This window comes from Camelus dromedarius, chromosome 1 (assembly GCF_036321535.1).
Source record: "Camelus dromedarius isolate mCamDro1 chromosome 1, mCamDro1.pat, whole genome shotgun sequence".
NCBI lineage: Eukaryota > Metazoa > Chordata > Mammalia > Artiodactyla > Camelidae > Camelus > Camelus dromedarius.
Window position 1 is genome coordinate 27,054,233 of NC_087436.1, and position 20,649 is coordinate 27,074,881.

Genomic DNA, 20,649 nt, shown 5'->3' on the forward strand with positions numbered 1-20,649 from the left:
CATACACATACACACACACACAACCACATGCACGTGCTTACACACAGACACTGACACACTCACCTGACTTGGGAGTCAGAAAAGTTGAAAAAGGATCCTAGGGAAGGTAGAGCACTTGCGGGGCTGACCACTGCTTCATACCAACAAGGTGTTACAATAATGTATGTGAACCATGAAAAAGCTGTGACTTGGCTTCCAGACTACAAATCTCCTGAAAGAATATTTCTTATGGCCCACAGTGGCTGAAAACAGACAGATCAGTTCCCCCATTAGTAGGAAGGAAACCAAGGGATCACACACACCTGCACTAGTGTAAATGGCAGACAGGACTAAGACAAGTTAGTGATGCAGACCTACAACAGAGAGAGAGTGTCTACAAAAGAACACGCTGTCCTAGAATTGTGTTCCTGCTCTTTCCCCATGCCCGACCGCCTCTTTTACTTTCTCTTCTCTCATTCCACCCCACAGGAGCCACATTGGCCTCTTTACTGTTCCTGGAGCTATATTCTTTTACTGGGCAGTTTGTATTGTTGTCCTACTTCTGGGCACATTCTTACCCCAGATATTGTGAAGTTTCTTCCTCATTTTCCTCAGAACTTTTCAGTGAGGTCCTGACTGATAACCTTGGCTGAAAGTGGAAACATCCACATTTCCTAACCTTCGTTAGTAATATACTTTTTTTTGGTAACACTGATCACCATTTAACATACTACATATTTTACTTATTTATTCTGTCTAGATTCATTCTCCACCTAAGCTGTAAGAGAATAATGTTTTAGCCTGTTTTTAATTCACTTCTCTACCCCAATTTCTATGAGAGCCAGACACTTAGTATTTGAATACTATTTTTTTACTGAATGAATATGTGGTCTGACTGTATACAAGCTATAATTTCTAAAGTCAGTAATATCTCATGAATTTTACTTTAGTAAATAATTATTTTCTATGAAGACAGAAATTATGAGCACATTGCTTCAGTCACTGTGTGTTATTTGTATGAATAAAGTAGCTAAATAAATTAAACCAGATTTGCTTATATATTTGAAGTCATAAATTTAAGCATGTATGTGTGTGTGAGGGTGTAGTGAAATTCAGTATTCCAAAGAATTAAATATAATTAAAGTCTATATAATTGTTTCGACAAGAATTTTTTAAATTTTATATTATTAGACAGTGGCTTTTTGTGCACACCTGTATACTTGCAATTTCCTTGTTACATTTTAATTTTATTTTATTGTGGCTATCTTCTTACTATTCATAATGTAATATTTATTTATGCCACAATTTATACTCACTTTAACATGAGGGGTTTTTGTATGCAGCAGTGCAGCACTATTTAACCAGTAATATCATTTACTCTTTATTCTTTATTATACAGTCTACAGAAATTAACTATTTAATACTCAGCATTATAACAGACTGAAAAACAGATCAATCTCATTAGTCACCTTGTATTTTCTAATTTTTTATTAGAATGAATTACTGTCAAATGTATTCCTGTCTATCTTAACATAAACATCTTGCTGAAAACATGTGTGTGTGTGTGTTTCAGTATGTTGTAAAGCTGAAGTTAGTCTATGATGTCCCCTTCACTAATATTTCACCACACATGTATTACATTATTGCTCATTGAACTAATTCTCCTGAATTTAATATCTGATTCTTTAGATGCAATCCTTAATGTAAGATGGGAGGTAAAATATTTTGAAGAGATAACATATATGTCTACCTACCTGTGTGCAATAGGTATATGAAATAGTTCTATGAATGTACTAAATATGTTATTTCTCCTTTCTAAAACTGGATACTGTTAATTAAAATATGTAAAGAGACATGGCCAAATTTGTTTTTAACCCAAGATTGCATTTAGTGTGGTACAGAGAAAATCCTATTGTTTAATTCAGATATATAACAGAGTGGCAAGAACCAGAGCAGTTACATGATCTCATCCCTTTGCCTGTATAGTATTCCATTAAATTTTTATTGTTTTAAACAATATCTTTACTTTTATCCTCAAGTTACCTTTTCTCACTTTAACATGAAGGAAAAAAAAAAAACCTAGCTAACAACCCTGGGAAGAAAAAGTTATTAACTGAGAATGTAATAGGGCATCATTCTATATTTCCTACAGAGACATGTACTGTAAAAGCAAAATCAATTGTGAGATACCAAAGCATTGTTCCGCAGCTCCATAATTTCTTCAGATTTGTTGTTTATTTGTTTTCATCAGCAAATCCAGTAATATGTTCTCTGAGAAACAAGAGTGCCAGGGATATAATTAGACTTGAATAAAGTTAGATTCTTGGTATGAGAGTTGTCCAAAAACAAATTGATAGAAATCAACTTCAATAAGGAAAAAAATATATATTTAAAAAAATGAATTAGAGGAGTAAAGTTTTGTTCTGATAAGTCAGTATAACCTACTAGGAAGAAAATAGAAACAGTGTCAAAGATAAGCAGAATATAGTATAGGTTCAAATGGAATCTGAAAAACAAATTGATTCAGGACTGTTCCTTACTTGAGAAGATAAAATTTTGTATGGAGAAAGTAAGTTAAGGAATGACAATTTCCCAATTACATGGATGCAAATTACCTTCCCCCTACCACAATGAAAAAAATTTCCCCCAAAATGTGTAGTTATTTATTCATTCAAAAATGCATGCACACCACAAAAATTTGCTGAGTGCTAACTGTATGACAGGGGCTGGGTTATGTTTAGGCATAATAAAAAAATAAAACATACACCCTTTTTCTTTGGAAGGTAGTGGGGAGATTGGCAGAAAGGGCAGGTGAACAGATGAAGGGCAAACACTTTTCATGAGATAGCTGTGCAGAGTATAGGGAGACAAAAAGGATGTGGGGCAAAGAGGGATTAGTTTACTCTGGGATTAGTCATCACACATGAGGCAAAAAATTGATTTGATTTTTAAAGCTCACACAGTGATCTGGAAGTGCAAGATTTTGGTTTGTGACGTGAAAGGTGTGGTATGTATTTCAGGCAAAAAGAATCATGAGAATAGCTGAACAAAAGCTTTTCTCATTTGTTGAATTATAAAGTTACATGTGTATTATATATGAAGTTACATACATAGCTATGTCAGTATATATATGTATATACTAATATTGACATACATGTATCAATTTGTATACAATCACTATAGCATAAGGTGTAAAAAAAAAGACATCAGTGATACAGAGGGGAGACATCAGGAGGTAAAAATTTAGTATTTCAAGCAAGATTGCCGACTTTCTTTGTAAAAGTCCAGAAACTTAAGTATTGGAGGCCAAAATCTTTGTTCAGCTATTCAATTCTGCCATTAGAAGAGCTAAAGTGGCTATAAATAAAATAAAAGTTAATGGGAGTGGCAGTATTCCAATGAAACTTTACAAAACCAGTGGAACCTGGATTTGGCCCAGGGGCCGTAGTTTGCTAGTCCCTGATTTAGAATATGTAGAGGCGATGAAACAGTTTCAAACAAGGGAGTGGTATAATCATATGTATGTTAGAAGACAATCATTCAGGTACAGGTGTACAAGATTTGTGAGTGATGTGGGAATGCAGGCATGTAGAACACATAGAAGACTGAGGCAATAGCTCAGGACAAAGTAATTTTCTGAACTAAGATAGGAGTACAGGGCATGGACAAGCTCCAGGATGAGAGGTATAAGGAGATAAAATCTGTATATGGTGATGGATGGTGATTGAGGTAAGGAGAGTGAAAAATACAGGACGCCTCCAAGATTTATGAATTGGATGAGTTGGAAAAAGATAGTGTCCTTCAAGGACTTTTTTTGTACAGTCAATACTGACCTTAAATCTTCCTATATTTTGTATACACAAACTAAGGAAACATATAAGACTAAATCTTAGGTAATTAACTAGGGTTAACTGTTGGTAAGGGGTTTGTGGAGGATGAGAGGAGGCTAGTTAGAGAAACTAAAAAAAAAAAGGAGGAAGGGTAGAAAGACTACTAAAAATATTAGCACATACGATAGTATTTTATTAATATATTTATGTAAAGTTTTAAAGTTATATGGTTGAAAATAGTTATATAGACTATTAAGGGACCATAAAAATTAAAGTTTTTTCATGGGTAGTTTGAATACTTATCTCTGATATTGAACTGTGTAATTGATTTGTCAGATTTCTTATTTTATTCTAAGATTCAGAGAACTCAGTGTCAAACTGAATAATAAATTACAGTAATTCAATTAACTTTCATAGTTATTATATCATCTTCCTTTATTTTATATAAATAGCTTCCTTTTTACAAAAACTTAATATTAATGTATATATAGGTAAATATTATATATACATATTTTCTATAGGACAAAGTGAATTCCTCAGCATATATCGCCTTCATTTTAACTGCATCAAATTTTACTAGGACTGGGGAAAGTTATAATAGTGAGTTATATTAATTCAAACATCTCAGAAATTGACAGTAGTAATAATGTCTGTTGTCGTTTTTCAAGAGGAACAAATAAGGGATTACTTTTGACTGTGCCAAAGATTGTTAAGAGGACAGACTATAATTTCTAGAAATCAGAAAGCATACTAAATTAAGTTGTCATTAAGGACAGTGAACTTTATCACATTTGATTAAATAAGCTTCCATTATTACTCCTCCCCTACCTCTAGAAATTAGATCTCTTCCTAAACTTTGCAAGGCAGCTTTACAGGAGGACAAGATTGCTACACCAATGCTCAACTTCTTTCTAAAGATAAGTATAACAATTAGGGAAAGTGACATTGAAAGAAAAAATACTCAGTTTATAAGCACAAGGATATATGGATAAATCTTATAATAAATTTTCTACTTTTGGCAATGAAATTGTTAAATTTAGTAAACTCTTACAATCTTTTCATTTCCTTTAAAAATGTCTTCTTAACTTTTGAACATTTTTTCATTTGGTTTAGGAATATATAGATATATGTCTTCTTTCTCTTTTCGTTTTGCACGTTTGGAGTTGTATGTATATTACATCATATTTTATTTATTCCACAACTTTTTTGGTCTCAAAATTGTATTAATGTTTTATGTTTCATTTTTCTTTCCATTTTAATAACTATTTTTGTTTGCTTCATATTATTTTGCTTTCTTTTTCTACTTCTAATTTAGAAATTAAAGACAGTTTTTATTTTGTTTAAAGTGGTTATCACCAACATTTTGATATGTATAATTTATAAGTTCTAAATTTATTAAACAGCCTTATATTCTTCTAAGAAAAAGAATCAAGAATTTAAGGATACTGTAAATCAAATTTAAACAACAAATCATGCTATTGTTGTGCTAGATATTAGATTTAGGTAGCTTTGTTTAATCCCACAAAACATATTATTAATATTTTATTATTATTACTTTGTTTTGCCTACATAATTAATAATGCCTTTGATTAACTTTTGTTCTCATCTCCTATGTAATATATCTGGGATCTTTTCTTCTGCCTGAAGCACATCCAGAGATTTTTGCCTTCTTGAGATTCTATTAGTTGCAAACCCTCAATTTTTGTTTATATGAATATATTTCTATTTTGTCTTTATGAAAATTTTATTTATAGATTGACAGCAGTTTTCCTGCACAGTTCATCAAAATTACTATTACACCATTTTTTAATTTAAAATATGGATGTAGAAAATTTAACTGTTTGTCTAAAGTTATTTCCTGAAGTATGTGTCACTTTTCTCTGGCTGCTCTTAAGATCTTTTGTTCTTTGTTGCTTTGCTGTATCACTTTGGTGTATTTAGGTTTAATTTTTTTTTTTTACTTTTGCGTTTGAGATCCATTGAGATTCTAGAATCTGAATATATGTGACATTCACCAATTTTAAAACATTATCCACCGTTAGTACTTTGATTTTTACCTCTACACCAGTTTCTCTCTGCTTTCTTCCTGACATTGTAAAACAGTTGGCAAAACTTCCAGGTTCTACTCAATACTTCTCTTGTCACCACTGTAACATCTATAGATTTTTCTTCCAATTTGCTCTTTTTTTTTCATCTGCAACTAACTAGCTAATTGCCCGTTTATATTAATTAAAATCCTTATTTTTCTTGAACTTTCTTGGTTGTTTTTCAAATATGCTTGACTATTTTTAGAAGTCCCTTGTTCTTTATGCATATATTCAATCAGTTATTCTATTACATCAATTATATTACATGTACTTATTCTATATGTTTAATCTTAATATCATTATCTATATTCATTTGTTTATGTTCTCTTTTTTATTCTTTTGGATCTTGCTCACGATGCCTTTGTTCTTTACATATGTAATGATCTTTGTAACTTTATGTTCCTTGAAACCTGTATAATAATTTTGGTGGTCTTGTTTGAAGGCTTTGTTCCTTCCAAAATAATTTATGGTTTGTTTTCCCTGTTTCTTGGTGATGTTATATGCCTGCAACCACTTTACATAAAAAAGTATTCCCTAGAGTTCTTCAGAAACACATGAAGACTATGAATCCATAGATCATGTCATGTGAATGTTTTTGATTCTGAATTCTTAAGGTTGAAGTTTTACCTTCGCATAAACGTAAAGTTTGAAACAAACATATTTTCTTGACACTCACTTTTGTAGGGTGGATTATTCTTTGGTTCACACTTATTCTAAAGGAAGAGCCATTAGGTCATTCAGTTTTATTTACTGAGGCTTCTGTCAGATTTCCCACAAAATCATACCCTAAACTTTATCTTTCCCGCATGGTAGCATAAATTGGAGGTTACATTCAAAAGGATTTAGCAAATGACCCTTCTTGACTCTCTGGATTTCTTTTACTTTGTTGTCGTTCTCTAAGAAATTTTTATTAATGTATTTTCTATCTTGATACATTTCATGAGATGCTTTTATTTTTACACAGTTTCCTGGCATTTTTAGATTTTTTTGCTATATATATTCAGGTATATCATTTTTTAACAGCAGTGTTGATCAGTCTTCCTTTCTGCTACCACTATGTTTGAAGTAGATTATATATGCATTATCTCATATTTGTATCTTCATAGAAATTTTCTAACTGATTAAGTCATCCCAAACACCACTTTCAAAATTGACTTTTCCCCAATCTGTAACTTAAATGAGTTCCTATAAATTTCAAACTCATATTCATATTATTCAACTGTACTTCTCAAAATGTTTACTTTGTGTTATGGTTGAATTGTTTTCCTTCAAAAGATAGGTTGAATTACCTCTGAATGTGACCTTATTTAAAATTAGGCTCATTGTAATTAGTTCAGAGGAAGGCATGCTGAAATAGACAGGGCCCTTAATCCAATATGGCTGTACCCATATAAGAGACACAGAGACACCCAGGGAGAAGACTACCCATGTGATTATGGAGGCAGAGATTGGAATGATGTATCTGCAAGCCAAGGAATGCCAAGAATTTTTGGTAATTGTCAGAAGCTAAGAGAGACACTTGGAATAGATTCTCCTTCTGAGCCCTTCAAAAGGAATCGACATGTAGCACCTTGATTTTGGGCTTCTAGCCTCCAACCGTGAGAGAATAAATTTTCATTGTTTTAAGCCACCTGGTTTGTGGTAATTTGTTACAGCAGTCCTAGGAAGCTAATAGACTTGCCAAACCAAATTTCCAACTATATTCTTTCAGAGATTCTTTATGAAAAACTATCTAAACAATTCTCTCATCATCTGAAGTACGCATCATAATTAAGCTGGTTTATTTTATGTACTTTTTTTCTATATAGTTTTCATTTTTACCAGTCTGTTCTCTCTCAGCCAATTCTTTATGCCGTGTTTTCCTACTTTACTAAATACAACAGTGATTGCTCCTTTTCCTAAACTGTGTGAAACATATTTTTTCCTTAGAATTCTTCACATATATATAATTTCTCATATGCATATTATATTTTGTACTTTACGTAATATAGTACTGTGCTTAACTCTTTCAATATATTTAATTTAATTTAATTTAATCATACTTCTGTAAAATAACTATATGAACTCGATAAATTAGGCCCCAAATAAAATACACTAGACATTTTCCAGATGAAAGTCTGTCTCTCTATTAAGAATGCAAATAATAATAGTTCAAATTTAATTTTGTGAACTGTGAACTTCACATATAAGAAAACAAAAACTGACTTCCTGACTTCAACACTTTCAGCTTTTAACAACAGGTGGTCAGGGGCAGGACTTGTTTTTTTTGGGGGGGGGGTTTCTTCAACTATTGTGTATATTCTGGCACTATTTGTTTTAAGCCAAACATTTCTTCCAGATTTTGACCAAAGACTGAGTTTTAAGTAGTAAAATATTTTTTGAATAATATGCATAGTCATTAAAGAAAAGATGACTGCATTTTTGTAACTGAAACTATGGCTATTTAAGTGTTTAATTTTAATGCTGGGTGAGATAAATGATGAAAAATGCATTCCAAACTATCATTTTTCATTATTGTGTGGCAATAACTAGTTGAGTTTTTAATATTTAACTGAACTCTGATTTTTGAAGTCTATACATTTAATTTTGTTGTATCATTTATCTAATAAAGCTGTTGTTTAGGTTGTTCTTAAAAATATTTTAGGTCTAAGATTACATTTCTTAATTTTTTTTAAGTTTTAAAATATATATGTGGGATTATTGAGACCCAGATAAGCCATTTGTCCATGATCACACAGATAGCCAGGGAGGAAACAAATACTTTCAGTATTACAACTGCTGATTATTTTCTTTCTTGGTCACCAACATCCTCATGAATCAATATGTATTTGTGTGAATCTGCAGTATGTTTAGCACTGTTCTGAAAGCTAAATAGTGGTTTGAGTATTAATTGCCTGCAAGTTTTGTTGTGTGTGGTTTGTAATTTTCTAAATTCTTAATTTTGCTTTTCACTTTCTTTCTCAAGGTCTTGTGTCTAATACACCTCTGAAAATCCCAACGCAAGAAGTTTCTGTACAATTCTATGAGAGATTAAAAAACTTTTGTTTGTGGTGAGTGATGTTGACTTTAGGCTTAGAGTAAGAGGGGATGCAGACTTCCTGAGCCTCCTCTATTTCATTCTGTGCTTACCTGGCTGACTGATTATGTGCTCTGAATGGACACCTGGCCAAAAAATTCAAGGCAGTTCAATGTTGTATGCCTTTGACAGTGCAATTCACCCTCCAAGTCTTATTTGTTCAGAAGTTTTTTAAAAATACTATTTTCAGATGATTGGATCTTAAAATACTGAAAGAGTTAAAACAAAAAGGACAAAGAGAATAAATACTAATATTCTAAGACGATCCTCCACATAGGATTTAGACAATAGTCTAAGTGGAATAGTCAATGAATGTTAAAGATTTATTTATATTTTAACAATGTAAAATATAATTCAATAAATATAAATATAAGTGTAAAATATAATTCAATAAAATATAATTGTTGTTGTGTTATAGGATTTAACAAGTATGTAGAACCAAAACAATAATACACATCCTGTGAAATGAAGTAGGCTAGTGGACTGATCACTTTGCCCTACCAAATTATCTCATGCTGTACCTGTCCCCATCTGAACAGAAACTTACACACACACACACACACACACACACACACACACACACACTTAATGTGTTTCAAAAAAGCCTTGAGTCAGAGCATGCAAAAGAAATAAAAAGCTCTGCTTTTACTTAATTTCTGGGGACAAGTTAAAATTTATTAAACTCCTTCTACACTTGAAAATGTCTGTTGAAGATTCTTTAAGATTTGAAGGGGAAGGTGGTGAACATTTATTAAGTCAGTTCACTGAGCACTGAGCAATGGATTAAGGGAAGGTAAGCTTGGCCTGAAAGACAATAATAAATTCAAGACCAATTTGTTTTCTATCTCAACCCTTCTTTGTACTATTACTATCATGTGATGTAAGTCCTCTCACAATGTGAGGGGTTATTAAATTTATCATTAATGTTAAGGAATTTTTGTATCTCCACCCATAATGCATGAAAAAGAATACTTTAGCATATACCTATGTGCTTTGTAATAGAAAATTACATTTACTGCCTATATGTATAGGATGTGATACAAAATCACTCATGTAAGTAGTGTGACTGAAAATATCTAATGTGTGAAATTCAGTCATCACCTGCCATCCTGCATATAAGCTTAGTCTATCAAGTAGTTAGCCATTATTTTTAAACCCTGAAGTTACATCAGGGACACTATATTCTTCCAAAAGGGTAATGTCACTTGAATTTAAAATAAATATGACATCTTTGGTTATCACATGAATATTTTATTTGACTGTTGCTGCTACCAAACTGTCAATGTTACTGTTTACTGATTTGAGTTTATGTGAAGAACATCATAGTATTGTCATGTTTGTCTTTCATTGTAGAATATCTTTGAACTTCTTATATTTATAAAAATCATGTTAAATCAAAGTTTTATCTTACACCATTTTATATTTACAAAGTGATTCCACATATCTTCATAATAGACTCATAAAATAGGTCATATTATATCAAAACTAAAACTACTGTTGAAGCCTAATGAGTTTTTAAGGACAAAGGCCATATTATAAGATGAAAACCTGGGATCAGAAAGAATTAGAGAAATCAACAGCTATCACCTGTCAGAATCTCCCATTAGAGTATTTCATGGATGTTGCAAACTAAAGCTTGAAATCTTGGATTGTTATTAGTTACTGGTCATTACCAATAACAAAGAGTAGCTAATAGTAAATGTAAATAATGTATTTCTAAGAACAAAACCTAGCCTATCAGAAAAGTGGCCTAAAATTGAGTATGTCACCACATGGTATTAGTTAGTGAAAGAATGTATTGAAAACCCAATCTCTCTTTAGGTAAGTAATCTACATAAGATGTCAAGGGAAATGCAAAATAAATAAATAAATAAATAAAATGCTCCATTCTCCCTGTTGAAAATAAGTAATGAGACTTCCCCCCTTCCTTTCCTTAGAGTGTTTGCTTTAGAAAACTTGTAAGTTCTTTCTGTCTCTTTGAAATGTATAAATATATTTTTTAAAAGCTAAAGCTTCTTCCAACTTTGATACCCAGGAATGTCTTTCTCAAGGGCCCAGAATCGTCTCTTTGAAATTGTAATCATCAAAGAAGATAGGACCTCTGTCTCTCAGTTTCTTTGGGAGAGTAGGAGCCTAACTTCAGTGGGTGCCTTGCTCCAAGGTGTAAAAATACCTCCTATCATAAAGACAGTAGAAGTTTATTTCCCTTTGGATTAAGCCAATTAACAAACAGATGGCTACCCCAAAGACCAGGTGAATCTAGAATGAACATTCTGTTTAAATGGTTCTATCTAGTCCTCTTACTTGAGGACTAGTTATTGTTTATCTTAAGAATGCATCTGTAATGATTCATATTTGCTTGTCCATACAAAAGGATGAGACTTCTTTCTGTCTTTGCAGTCTGTTTTATTAGTATGCATGTGATTGCACATAATGTTCTGCTTTAATGCCTATTTAATAATAAAAATTGTTTTCTTTCTCTTCTACCTTTGTGGAAGGGTTTTCTGGTTTGGAAGGAGGTTTTGTTTTTAATTAAAATCTTCCCAACAGGGGTCAACCTGTAAAAAGGGAAAATTCACTGTTCCTTATTTTGATTTAGATATCATAAGTGTAAATTCAGTGGAATATAGTAAATATAAATATAAAACTAAATCATATTCATGTTTAATTCTTGGATGGTATTCTCAATGAAAGTATTTTTCTGAGATACAACTTTTCATTGCACAAAATTTGAACTCCCAATGCTTTTAAAATATCAAATAATTAATAAAAAGAAGTAATTGTTTTGCACTCAATATTGGAATTAATATTGCTAAATATTTTCTTCATTTTGTAAAGAATATGAATTAAACTTATAAAACAAAATAACAGTAGCTTCCCTTCTCCCTCAGCTTCTTAGCAATATAAATTGTATTGTTTGATAGTTTAACTGTGATATTAAAGTGCTGGTGTATCTTTCCTAGATCAAGACTGGGAGCACTGAAGCAGAGAAAAGGGAGAGGCTTCCACAATCCAGCTATGCTCTACTGCTCATTGTATTTGACATGCTTCATGATGAGTAAGGGATACAGAGTACTATATACAGCCTTACTGCAGCCAGATATAATTATATCAGTAAATATTTGAAATTATAGCTATTTCCAAGTGTGGAATCTATGAAACTAGAAAATAGAATTTAAAAAACCACAATCAAAATTGCACTGTAACTGTTACCAATATTGGTACTTATAAACTTTCAGTGAAAAACTTAGGGACTTTTAAGAAAATTACTTCTTAAATCTGACCTAAAATAAACATTGCAGGACAACTCTGACACTGTTATTTACTAAAATTATCAGAGTATGTCTAGCTAGATTTAATTTTTCTTATGTATTCTGACGTGGTAGAGAATCAATAAAATAATTATCAACTTAATTATGAAACAATACACAGGTTTTAAGTAAGGTGATCTATCTGTGAACACTAACCTAGCACAGTGTTGTTAACTAACCATGAAACTTTGAGCATTTAATCTCTCTGACCTTCAAATTCTACAATTGTGAAATCAGAGGACTAAAAGAACTTTTCTTTTCCTTACCTGAGTGTTTCTTTGTTTACTCATTCGTTTGTTTTTATTATTGTTTTCCTTTCCCTGAAAATCAAATGAAATACTGTGACTGCAGCTTATGAAATTTCCAATACTGTACTGATATTGTTACTCATATTTATTCCCTTTTTTAAGCTAATTGGTACTTACATGCTAATACCCATCCTTTGTTTCCTTAGCAGGTATTTGGGATTTCCAGTGTTCAGTAGTTCTAGATGTTTTTTAGAACTTTATTGGTTCTAGGAGTTTGACAGGAGACTGATCTACGAAAGGGTAAGTCAAAAACTACAATCAAATGCTTTTCCTAGCCTTCTAATTTGTCTGTTCCTTCTTATGTTTTCAAATCCTGGGTGTGCTTTCTGTTTAAATTGAAGGTTGTGCTCATACGTGTGCATTTACACATTAATGCAAGATAGGACATCCTAGGCATGAAACAGTGCAATTACAATTAGAGACAAGACTTCTGAGCCATTCCAGGAAATTGCTTAAGTCCTTTTTATACATACAGAGTCATATGGAGATGAAACTTGCATATGCCACTTAAATCCTTAAATAAGTTTGAATGGAAACAAAGTGAGTCCTGAAGTGCCCGATCATGTAGGTGGTGGTGTTGCCCACAGACATAAGGAATGAGCAGAAACTTGTGAGCAGTCGTGTTGAATAATCACCTTTAACAATTGCTTCAGTGAATCTTTAGATGTATCATTTTTATTTGTGCAGATATTCATCTTCCCCCAAAAGCACTGAAACAAGGTAATAAGAACAGCACTGATAAAAGGTGAAATAGAAATCTAAACAAAATATTAGAAGATGTGTGTGTGTGTGTGTGTGTGTGTGTGTGTGTGTAAGCCACATTAATACTCCATAAATAAGTGTCTGACTGTTTACTCAGCTTTAAAGCAGTCAAGAGGATAGGGTGAAACACGGTCACTTGAAGAACTGTCATCATCTGAAAGGAAGAGAACATTAGTTCCTTAGGGGAAGTAAGTTATAGCTTGCATACTTCTACCAAAAATAAAACAAAACAAAACACACTTAAACTTCACCTGGGGCTCTATCTAAAGAGCCTAAAATGATAGTTTTTTTCTACAGTCTTCCTACAGATAATGAAGTCACAAATTTCACATGGCTAGATAGTGACACTTCTTTAGACAGCAACCAAGGGCTTAACATTAAAATAAAGCTCAGTAAGTTTATGTCTGTGTGGCTTTTAGGAATAGAAAGAAAATACCTAGATGAGTGGCTAGATTGGATATCATCCAAATCAATTGACCAAGATAATTTCTCTTATCCAGTATATTTATTGGTACTGAAGAACAATACAGAATAATAATGTATTCTCAGATGAGAGCCTAGGGCAATGACTTTGTGAAATGCTGATGGAAGGTTCATTCATATGCATTAAAAATCAAACAATGAATAAATATAATCAAGAATTTCTCAAGAATTGATGGCTGGTTCAATTTAGACTCATAGGTGGTACTAAGTAGTTGCTGAAGATCATGTCAAGCTTTATTTTAAGTATGCATTTCTTTCATACATGCAAATTTAATCAGGTTAGCATCAAAACTCCAGGGAAGTCATTTCAGTATATGAGTATTTCTTCTTGATAACTCGGATTTCAAGATAACTGTTGTCATAATTTCTGAGCAAAAATAACCATATCTCCCTACCAAGCTTATAATTCTCTTTTTATCATCAAAAGTATACTACTTATATAGTTATGAAAAATTAAATAAAGTAGTACTTTTTTGAAAAGCTATAGAAACTACAAGTAGTACCTAAAAACAGCTTACATGTAATTTATTAAAGCTTATTCCAGGTCCTGCCTACTCCCAAAATAATGATGAAGACAAATTACTTCTGATATAGACAAGGGTAGTAAGATCCCAAAATTTAGAAATACAGCACTGTAGCAGGGTCTTTTAGAACATCATAATTTCTACCTCTTAGATTTTATATCCTGGCCTCCCTTGTTAAATGTGGCCACATGATTGAGTTCTATACAACTAAGCTGAATGTAAGTAACTAATGCCTCTCCTACCTCCTGGCCCATTAATAAGCGTCTTCCACTCATGAACCTTTGTACCCTTATCCCTCTGCCAGCTGAATGTCTGCCAGGGGCAATTTTGGAGGATACATGTTGAAGACTCAGTGTCTCTGACGGCTTATTATTGAATTACTATGTAAAATAGAGTACTTCCACCAACCTGCATCTGCCTTGATCTAAATACCTAATTGAGGAATAAAAGTTTATCGTGTGGAAACATTACACTTTTAGGGGTATATTTATTACTATAGGGGTACATTCATTGTATTAGCCTGTGTGAGTCATTTAATGTTGTCCTGCACATGAGATCTTGTTTCTGTTTGAGATGCATTTTTCCTGTTTGTATTTCTATGTAACTGTGACAGCCAGTCTAAATTTGTGTTTACACATGTATTAGTTTGTAGCCTATATTCACCAGCCTCTTTGAATTCATCTCTTATGCTTCCTTGTGCTGCAGCCACTCTGGTGTTCTTTTTGTTCCTCATATATGCCCTGCTCGCTTCTGCTTTAGAACTCCTGCACTGAATTTTCCATTTGCAATGTTCTTTCTTTCCTTTGTTCTTTGCATGACTGTCTTCTTTTCATCTTTCACGTGTTACCTCAAACATGTAGTCATCTTATCTGAGAGCTTTCTTTGCTCACGTTAATGGAGACCACCTACTGTTTGACTTCCAGAACCCTATTATTGTGCTTATTGTTATAGGAATTTTGCTTCTTCATTGATTCTGTTTTTGGTTGTATGTATATGAATGTGTATGTTTGCATATTTTTCTCCCTCCTCTAAATCTAGCCTTCAATATGACAAAGATTTTGTCTTTTTTTGTTCTCCAACTTATCTCAGTGCCTTGGATGAATAATTCCTGGTACATAGTAAGAGTTCAATAAATACATTTCCAATTCACTATGAACACTGCTTGTTCAAAGATAGACTAATAGATAAAAGTTGGATTGTCAAAGCCAGTAGATGCTCAGTGAATATTTCTAATGTAGTCCTAGTTTATCTTCAAGTATTACTGAGCAAACTAATTTACCATGGAGCTGCATTACATGGGGAGATAAAAGCAAATATTGACTCTGGCTGAAATTCTATAAAAGTTCTATGGAGGCTTATTTAACATTTCATAAAAATTTAAATGCCTCTATAGTGCTTTACATACACCATAACTTCAAAGTTAATGAAGAGTTTACTGCCTTTGAAGAAAGTAATTAAAAGGTGACTTATTCATTTATTTTATTATAAGTTTCAATAGGCTTTTAAATATGTATTATTATATTTTGAAATTAATGGAAATATGAAAGCCATGTTTAACTTATTTAAAAATAAAAGTAATGCAGTCTTTTATTCAAACCTGATAATTAAGTTATGCACATTCTTAGGAAAATCTATAGAGTTTCATTTAATGTATATTATATATTTTTACATAAATGGCTTATGGAATGAATGACAATGCAGTTGTTGAACATGAACACAGTTTAAATCTGACTAATTTATAATTAATCTCATCATATTCACTATAGTTTAAATTAGGTTATATTATAAGATGTACACTTTTAATTAAAAAGCATATCTTTAGAAAATCAATTAATTTCCTTTAAGCAACATATATATTAAGAACAAAAATATTTTAAATAGGTCAAAAACTGGTGAAAATAACCTACTTTAAAAAGCAGAGAAAGTCATTAAGTGTTTTCATTAAAAATTTATTTTTTTGTAGCAATACAGAAAACTAAGAGATACTTCAATAACATGTGGTTTATGTGGGAAGATATGATTTACCACCTCCTATCTTTCTGTCTACTTATATATGCATACTTGTCTTTATTCATGTTTAAAACAATTTACTAAATAATTCTATCTTCTCAAATTGAAATCCATGTTGGGAAAAACAAATAAAATATAAATTACTCAAGAAAATTATAGTTTATTTAATGAAACCATTGAATAGACAGATGAATCCACAGAACAACATACATGATTAATGAAATACTGTAGTATTTATGTGTTATTGAGAATGCGAAGAATATGGAACAATGTATTCATTTTGGATAATTGAGAATGATTATGTAGTAATTGGCATGATTCTATCAATAAAAACTATTGTAAATCCCTATTTGAGAATGAAAAATGTATCAGAGATATATCTCCCTTTTAGAAGGCACAACAGTTTAATTAAGGAAAGCTGTTTTGGAGCACTATTTTTGAACTTAAAAGTACTTTCTTCAGGTAAATTATTTAGCTTCCTTCTGTGAGCTGAAAAAGAGATCTATCACTGAATAAAGAACATGGATTCACTAATCAGTTTAAGAAAACTTCTTGATGAGATTAAGTTTTATTAAACTCTTTTCGCTATCATAAAGGATACATTTTGCTATTTCTATTCCTGTGTATACTTTTCATTCAGTAGAAATGAGTAAGAACTCTTGTTGACTAGTTTTATTAAAGAGATTGACTTGTCCAAATTGTAAATATTTGTATTTTATGAATGTCATAGGTGGTAAAATAAATTATAAGAGTTGCAGAATGTCATAAACCATGGAAAATGCAGTAAGTAGTGACAGTGTATAAATGTAAACGTTGTTGCTCACTTCAAATCTAAATGAACTTAAAATGATTTTTTTCAAATGTTAGCACCTTAAATTGGATTATTTTCTTATAGACAATATTAAAAACCCCGAAGTGATTTATGGTATTTAAAAGAGCTGCTGCTCTCTCCTGCATTCCTTCTTCATTGGTAAAAAGTAAAAGCTCTTTAGGAAGTTTCAAAATCTAATTATGGATTTATGTTTATTTAAGTGCTCACTTATTTTTACAATAGTCTCTTTCTCTAAAAAGCTTATAGCATAGACTAATTCAGAAATAGATTTAACGATAAGGGCAATCCAATATCTTAAAAGCTTTAAAAGGAGTATGTCTGACATCCAATGGCTGTATGTTAAGTATCTAATTCTGCCTTATTTTCTTCTGAATTTATGGTAATATTCTTTTTTTACTACTTATGCACATCTTTAGTGAAGGGAGCTGACTGCTCCTTGTAGGCCTGCAAATGGAAATATCTATTAATGAATATGAAAAACAGTCATCATTAGCCTAGCCCCTCTGATCTCTTTCATTCTGTAGCCTGAGTAACTCAACTGCATCGGTAGGTATATATTTTCTCTATTTTACACAATGACCAAAAGAACTGAGCTTCAGCCTCATGTTTCTTACAACCAAAATTAATTCAGTTTTCATCATCTGACCCTGACTGGGTAAAACAATGCTAGTAGATCTTTTCCTACTTTTTTCTACTTTTCCTACTTTTTTTCTACTTTTCCTACTTTTTCTTTAGTCCCAGTCATGAATGATGAATTTATTCTTGTAACTGAATTTTTTTATTGAAGCATAGTTGGTTTACAATGTTGTGTTAGTTTCACTGCTGTACATCACAACATTGTGATGTACAGCAGTGATTCAGATATGTGTGTGTGTGTGTGTGTATGTGTGTATACTTTTTAGATTCTTTCCATTACTTGTAACTAACTTTGACTTGGATTCATTCATTCTTGTGACTAAACTGCATAATAACAAGTAAGTTTCAAAGCTGTACCTTGTTTTTTGCATCATACTTTGGCAACCTTACTGTTGTGCCCCAGTGGCTGGTTATACCACTATAATATCTTGATTTATTCCAAGAACCATCATCCTATGCCAGAGTGTAGCACTTGTCTAGGTCCCCAAGGTCCTGAAGGTAGGAATAGTACACCCACTTCAAAAAGACTGCAGTACTCTCTTAGAAACTACTAAACTATAGACTATCTGATTTATAATATCTGCTTGGTTCAGATCACATTCACTTACTGTGTGGCCCAGAATCACCACTGTTATATGCTGCTAACTCTTTGAGATGTCTTACTGCTTTGTCTGACTTTCTAGCATAGATGGTGGATCTAAAAATTGAATAGATATTATGGTAGCCTTAGACAATGCATTACCACACTAAATACTCTCAGAAGTGTTTGGCTCTGTCATTCCTATGGTTAGGATTTGTGTGAAATAAACATATCCTCAAAAGTAACCTGTCTCAAGTGTGTCCAAGATGGCAGAGCAGGAAGGCCCTGAATTCACCTCCTCCCACAGGCACACCAAAATTACAACTATTTATAGAGCAGTTATCTATGAGTATGACCTGAAGACTAGCTGAAAGATATTCCACAAATAAACATGTAAAGAAATGGCAAGGAGATGGATGGGAGGAGTGGAGACACAGTATAGTCAAAACCCACACCCTTAGTATTTGACCCAAAAACAGGAAGATAATCACAATTTCAGAGGTTCTCCCAAGGGAGCAAGGGGTCCAAGCTGCCCTTTGGGCTTCCTAGCCCAGAAGCCCTGCTCTGGAAAGATAAGTCCCCAGGATATCTAGCTTTGAAGGCAAGTGATGCTTGTGTATGGGAGAGCCAGAGGGCTATAGGAAACAACTCCACTCTTAAAGGGTACACAAAATCTCATAAACACTGAGGCCCAGCACAGATGCAGAAATGAAAGGAGCTTGGGTCAGATTGACTTACTGATCTTGGAGAGCCTTCTAGACAGGCAGGAAGTAATGGATACTACCCCTGAAGATAGATGCTGGCAACAGGCATATTTGGGAGTTCATTCTACCACGAGGATACTGATGTAGGCAAGTATCATTTTAGAGTTCTTTCTTTAACCTGTTAGCTTTAGATGCTTACCCACTCACTGGTGGGCCAGCACCAGCCACAAGCCCCCCCCCCCCCAGCTCCCGGGCCTTGTAGCCTATACCAGGACCTGACCCTGAGAACAAGTGGGCTGACAGCCAAATGGGCCAGGGGCCAGCCCCACCTACCAGTGTGCCCATGGTAGTTGGCCCTGTTACAATAGAAAGAGCCATACAGCCCATACAAGGGGCACCATTGGTGACCAGAGATGAGTATGCTGCTAGGCCCCACGAGACATCACCAAGATAAAGTCACTTCTCCAAGAGTGGGAAATGTAGCAGACCTAATACATAGAAATAAACTCAGAGAATTTGGCAAAATGAGAAAGCAGGGAATATGTTCCAAAGGAAAAAAGACAAAACCCAGAAGAACTGAACAAAATGGAGATAAGCAATCTACCTGAAAAAATGTTCACCATAATGATTGTACAGATGCTCAATGACCTTGAGAGAAAGAATAGATGAACACAGTGAGAATTTGAATAGTTATAAAGTATAAAAAAGAACCAACCAAACAAATACAATAACTGAAAAAAGAAAAAACTAATCAATGGTAGATTAGATTGTACAGAGAAACAGAGCAGCAAATTGAAAGATAGAGTAGAGGAAATCAATTGAACTGAACAGAAAAGAGAAAAAGGAATTTAAAAAATGAGGATAATTTAAGAGATCTCTAGAATTACATCAGGTGTACTAACATTCACACTATGGAGAAGAAGAGGCAAAGTGACAGGGAAATTATTTGAAGGAATAATAACTGAAAACTTCCCTAATATATTTCCCTGTGTTATACAATATATCCCTGTTGCTTGTTCATTTTATACATAGTAATTTGTGTTTGTTTATCTTACATCCTTACCTTGTCCTGCCCACCTTCCCTCTCCCCAGTGGTAACCACTAATTTGCTCTCTATATCTGTGAGTCTGTTTCTAGATTCTAGAATTTTATTCTGTGGATTCCACATGTAAATGATAATGTATAATAATTGTCTTTGATTTATTTCACTAAGCATAATACTCTCTAGGTCCATCTCCATTGTTGCAAATGGCAAACTTTCCATTTTTATGAGTAAAATTCCATTATATATTCTTTATTCATTCATCTGTTAATGGGCATTAAGTTTGCTTCCATATCTTGGCTACTGTAAATAATGCTGCTATAAACACTGGCATGCATGTATCTTTTCTAATTAATATTTGTGTTTCTTTGAGTATATATCCAGCAGTTGAATTTCTGAATCATTTGGTAGTTCTATTTTTAATTTTGTGAGGAACCTCTATACTATTTTCCATAGTTTCTGCACCAGTGTATAATCCCATAAAC